The sequence below is a fragment of the Phaenicophaeus curvirostris genome, chromosome 3 (genome assembly GCF_032191515.1).
Source record: "Phaenicophaeus curvirostris isolate KB17595 chromosome 3, BPBGC_Pcur_1.0, whole genome shotgun sequence".
Taxonomy (NCBI): Eukaryota; Metazoa; Chordata; class Aves; order Cuculiformes; family Cuculidae; genus Phaenicophaeus; species Phaenicophaeus curvirostris.
This window is the reverse complement of record NC_091394.1, coordinates 17592762-17598334: the sequence shown is the minus strand read 5'-3', so window position 1 is coordinate 17598334 and position 5573 is coordinate 17592762.

Here is a 5573-nt window from a genome sequence, read left to right as displayed (position 1 = left end):
GGACAGCACAGAGGCCTCCAAGTGAAGACCATCAGGGAAAGAGTTTCAGGCTGTCTGCCCTGTCCAGCTGTTAGTAAACACAGGGAAAAGGGTTCCTGCTGTTTAGAGTTGATAGGCCACAGTTTCATCTGTAGTGTGCTTGTTGTTGGTCTTTAGAGAACAAAGGCTGAGAGGAAGACACACAGCTTCCTCGCTGTTAGCTCTAGAAAGGCTTTGAGAGGATTTCATCCCCTGGATTTATCCATCTCCCTCAAGAGATGGAAGCTCTGGTAGTCCCCAATGTGGGAATTTCTCATGTCAAAACACCTCTAGAAGGCATGACACAAACTCCTAGAAGGCACAGTATTGTGACAGCCCTCTCGAGCAGGATGTAAATCTATGCTCTATATAGTCACAGATGTGCTGGAGGCTGCTTTCTTACTCAGTCCTAAAGGACTGTCTCCTAATTTAAGAGAAAACTTCTTCCCTTATGATAGTCCTCTTGCTTTCTGATGCCTGCTTAATACTGTTGGTAGCAAGGAGCATAAATTTTTCTTAAAGCTGTGTGGTTTCTTTGAATAGAAGAGCAACGAAGCTGGTGAAGAGACTGGAGAACAAGTCTTATGAGGAGCAGCTAAGGGAGCTGGGGTTGTTTAGCCTTGACAAGAGAAGGCTGAGGGGAGACCTTATTGCTCTCTACAACTCCCTGAAAGGAGGTTGTAGAGAGGAGGGAGCTGGCCTCTTCTCGCAAGTGACAGGGGACAGGACAAGGGGGAATGGCCTCAATCTCCAGCATGGAGGCTCAGACTAGATATCAGAAAGTCATTTTTCACAGAAAGCGTCATTGGGCACTGGAACAGGCTGCCCAGAGAGGTGGTTGAGTCACCTTCCCTGGAGGCATTTAAAAGACAGGTAGATGAGGTGCTTGGGGACATGGTTTAGTGGCAGATAGGAATGATTGGACTTGATGATCCGAGAGGTCTTTTCCAACCTGGTGATTCTGTGATTCTGTGAATGCCAGGAGCAGAACTACTCAGAATTTTTCTTCCCTAACCCAATGAGAGGGGATAAAGAAGCATAGCTCTGGAAACTAGAGGTAGAACCCCCATCACTAAGACAGAAAGTGTTGAAAGTACTACAAGTGAGAGGAAAAGAAACTATTCCAACCAAAGTGAACTTCCTCTAAAAAACTTGCAGGTGTATGGGTTTGTGATGGGATGAAATGAAAGAAGAGGCACATGGATGGTTAGTCCAAATGTTTGGGAGAACTTTTGTAAATGACAGGGTGCTTAAAAGAGAACAGAGAAGTTGTATAGCTTTGCAGAGTTCCACCTAGTGCAGGTTGTCTCATAAGTGCTGAGCAGTGGGACTAGGGGTGGAAGAATTAGGAAAGCTGGCAAGTTTGAATCCAGCTGTGACTCTCAAAGTTGAGAACTGAAAAGCTGAGGATGAATAACAGATTTCTTCCTCCCCAGGCACCAGCTTTGTTCTGTATTTGCTTTGTTGGTGGTTTTCCTCCTTAACAGTGTTCTCTGCTATTCAAACCTTTCGCTTCTACTCCTTTGAAATCATTCATGCTCCTGGTTTCATGACCTTCTTGTTTGTGGGCAATGACTGTCTGGTGTTCTGAGACCCTGGGAAGAATTTCTCCTTTCTCTTAGGCTTAAGGAAGGTGTTACTAAAAGAAGGAATGCTAAAGAGGCAGACATATAGAGACGGTGCTGTACTGTGAACCTCCAAAGGACATCTTGCCATTCTTCACAATGGGTGGAAGTAGTGAAGTGGAACATCATGGCAGACCATTGATGGGGAAGTAGATCAGAACTGGCACACAGAGGTCGTAGAATGAAAGGGGAAGGTGTGGGTGGGCTGCCAGCACGGGGAGAGGCCTGTTCCATGGTTGCATTTTCTGATGTTGTCTTCAGTAGTCAGACAGCTGGGGAGCTCTTAACCCATGTGAAGGAATGATTTCCATAGGCTGATGAAAGTGTGGGTCCTGCCCTGCAGAAAGGAAGCGCCTGTTCTCTATGCTTACGTTCATCGTTTCACTGCCATCAAAAAACACCCTGAAATCAGTGGCTGATTCTGTAGGAAACTGCTCCATTGAAACAGGAATGGTCTGTTCAGACCAATGTGAGTGTGTATGTGTGCAGAGTGGGGAGCCCCTCAGAGACAAAAGTGCTGCTTCACCTATAGAGATCTGTGGCAGAAAGCTTCAGATCCCTAAAAGCAATAGTGAAGAAGGTCAAGAAAAAGAATGGTACATGTTGATAGCACCTAATAGAGCAGGTTCTAAAGATACCACCATATCTCCGGGCAATACCTTGAGGCACCCAGAGAGGGAAAGTCCAGGAAAGACAAAAGGAATAGGAATCTCCACTCAGTCAAAGATCAAGGACAAACTAAAGGCTCCACACAAATCTTCAAATCTGCAGGAGTGATGTCAGTGATTCTAAAGACATACTTAGAAATTATCGGGGTGAATAGAGGCTCAGAGAGTTTCTTCTTCAGCTACTGCTCTGATATCTTCAGTTTTTTGTCCTGTTCTTTCCACTGTAATTGTGTTTTGCATCTCCTCATTTGTAGTGTTATCCCCAGGGATTGGGCAAGCCCATATCCATTCAGCATTTGCTTTTGTACTGCAGAAGTTTTTCCCTTGCTGGATTGCAGAACTCTGCCAAGAGTGTACCATCACTTCTCTGCAGGAGAATAATCTGCCAATGCAATGAAAATTCATACTGTTTTATCATGGAAGTAAATGCAATAATATCTATATATCTACACAGGGAAGTTGTGGATGCCCCTTCCCTGGAAGTGTTCAAGGCCAGGTTGGGTGGGATCTTGAACAGCCTGATGGTCTTTAAGGTCCCTTCCAACCCAAACCATTCTATGATTCTATGATATCTGCAGCATAGCAAACCTGTAAGTTGACACACACAACTATTTGCATAAGTTATTCTTTCATTTCAAGTCACTGTAGTCAGAAGCTGCTGAGAACCCAGGTGCTAACTGGTAGAAATAATACAGAAATTTATCAGTTGTAATTTTTATTCTTTAAGTTAAAAGAAGAACATGTGTTGAAATGGGCTGACAAGTGCTAAAGGCAAGGTCCTGGTCATCCACTGTTCTCCCCCTGCCTACAAATTTTATCATAGTGAACAATCAGATTGTTAGGCATGAGTGACCCTTAGTAAAACCATGCTGACTTTTCCTAATCACCTCCTAATCATCAGCCCAGAAATGTGCTCCAAGGGACCTTGGTCCATGACTTTTGCAGGGGAATCAGTGAGGGTGGCCAGTCTGTAGTTTCTGATCCTCACTCTCAGATCCTTGTAGTCATTCTTGACTCCTCTGGTCTTCTCTAGCAGTATCATTGATGCCCATGTGGGTAAGCAGCAGGAATTAATAGCTGGAGAGCCTTGGTAGTTTCTCTGCAACAACTTGGATCTGTGCCCTGGGAAAGCTACAGATCATTCTAGACAGGAAGCCAAGCAGGCAGATGGGGACTTCAGTCCTCCACAAATGGAAAAGAACCACTACTATGCCTTGTCATTTCTTCCTGTCACTACTGTGTGGTCTACACTTGGACAACTCTGATGCTTCCCCAGTATGATGTTCTGCTTCTTGCCTGCTACTCAGGCACTGAACCTGTTCTGCAATTATAGATCTGCAGGCGGAGAAGGAGCCATCTTCCACATGCCAGATGTCAGATTAGGTGAGTCAACTATACTTAATTCAGCAAAAATTCTTTCTTCATTCTCTTTCCCTTTGATGTTTCATATTACAAAGATTGAACCCATGCATTTATGTTACACTGCTACTTGTGGCCAGTCTTGATTCTTCAAGTAAATTATTACAGGCAAGTCAGTCTACAGTTTCAAAAAATACATGCAAATCCTTGAATAGATGAATGATTTGCTGTCTACAGCATTAGAATTGTGGTGGAGAAGGAAGATTATACTAGACAATACAGTGTCTAAACCTGATAGTTTGTTCTCTCCTACAGTAAGAAGGCTCTGAATACTTGTCAGAGTGCAAGGAGTCATCTCAAAGGCTAGTAAACCAAAAATATAAAGGATGCTGCATAGCATGCTTCAAATCTGGTTGCCCTTGCAACTGTACTTCTCCATTAAAATCAATTTGTGAAGTTTAGGGGTGATTTTTATTGTTTACTCACTTCTAATTTAGTTGCTATAAGCTAACTGCATAATAATTCTTCTCAATGAAGTATTTGTGGACTATTGTAAACTTTCATGAGTAGGGGAAGACTTTGGACTTTATAGATCTTTGAGTAAGAGAGAGAAAGATATTTTTCTTCTGTAGGACGTTTTTTTCTTCTTTGAGTGACATTGTTTATTTTCATACTGTAGTGAAATATAACTTTTTATTTCAGTACTGCTATACACCAGCTCACCTTCTTAACCTTCAAAAAGGGGCTTAAACTGCATTTGCATCTCTGTGTTTCTGCTCTGTTGGTATCAGATTGTCTTATCTCAGAGATTTAAATTACCTAATACGCTCTCTTTGATATATTTGGAACCGATCTCTACAAATCCTTGACTTCAGTTCTAAGACAGCTTTTTAACTTATGTGCTGCTGACATGGCTTCAGTCTTCCTACCTTCTTTCAGAATGCTTACAGCAACATCACTTGGGGCAGCTTGGATAGGAAAACCCTCCTAAAACTGTAAAAATGTTGTTTGGAAGGGACCTTTGGAGTCTCTAACATCCTCCAACAGGACTGCAACTGCATCAGGTTAGGTCAGCTATGGTTTTGTGTAATGAAGTCTCAAGAACCTCCAAAACCAGAGATTTGTTCCACTGTATGAATAAACTATTCCAGTGCTGCACTGCCTTCCTATATGAACATATCTTTTTCCAATGCCCACCTTGAGCCTCTCAAAGCAAGTCCACCACCACTTGCTTTATCACCAACTTGTGACCCATCAGCTTTTAACTGTGATTTACATAGTTGTAGGCTGATGTTAGGTCTCCTTTTCACAAGATCATGGAAGTCCAGATCCTCGCATGTGCTCTCGGTCCCAGACTGTCTTAGCTGTTCTCTGTTGGATCATCTCTAGTTTCTTCAAAGCCCTTATAAACTTGGAGACCCATATCTGCACACAGATGGGGATTCATCAATAATCAATAACTTCCCTCAGTCTGCTTTCTATGATCTTAATGTGGCACAGTACATAATCTGACTTATTTACAATGAGACCACACTGTTGTCTTGTACTCAACCTGCCAGCTGCTGTTACCTCCTGCTTCTCTTCAGCAGGACTGCTGTACACACAGTCAGTTTCAACAATTATTCAGTATTTTGTGCTTCTCCTTACTGAACTTCATTTTTCTGTTCTCCCCAATGATTAGTTAAATGTTGAAGTGCTAGACATCTGTCACAGTCAACAAATATCTCTGTTATAAAAATATCTCACAACTTCATGAATGCATTCACTTTTTTAAAACTAATCTTTATGACACGCTGTCGCAGTCTGCTCCTAAGTGGATTCTGTCCATGATGTCAATTTATGTCACAGTCCACTCATAAGCTGATGTGTGATGGTTCCTTTCATTTAGGATCTCAGAATGCAA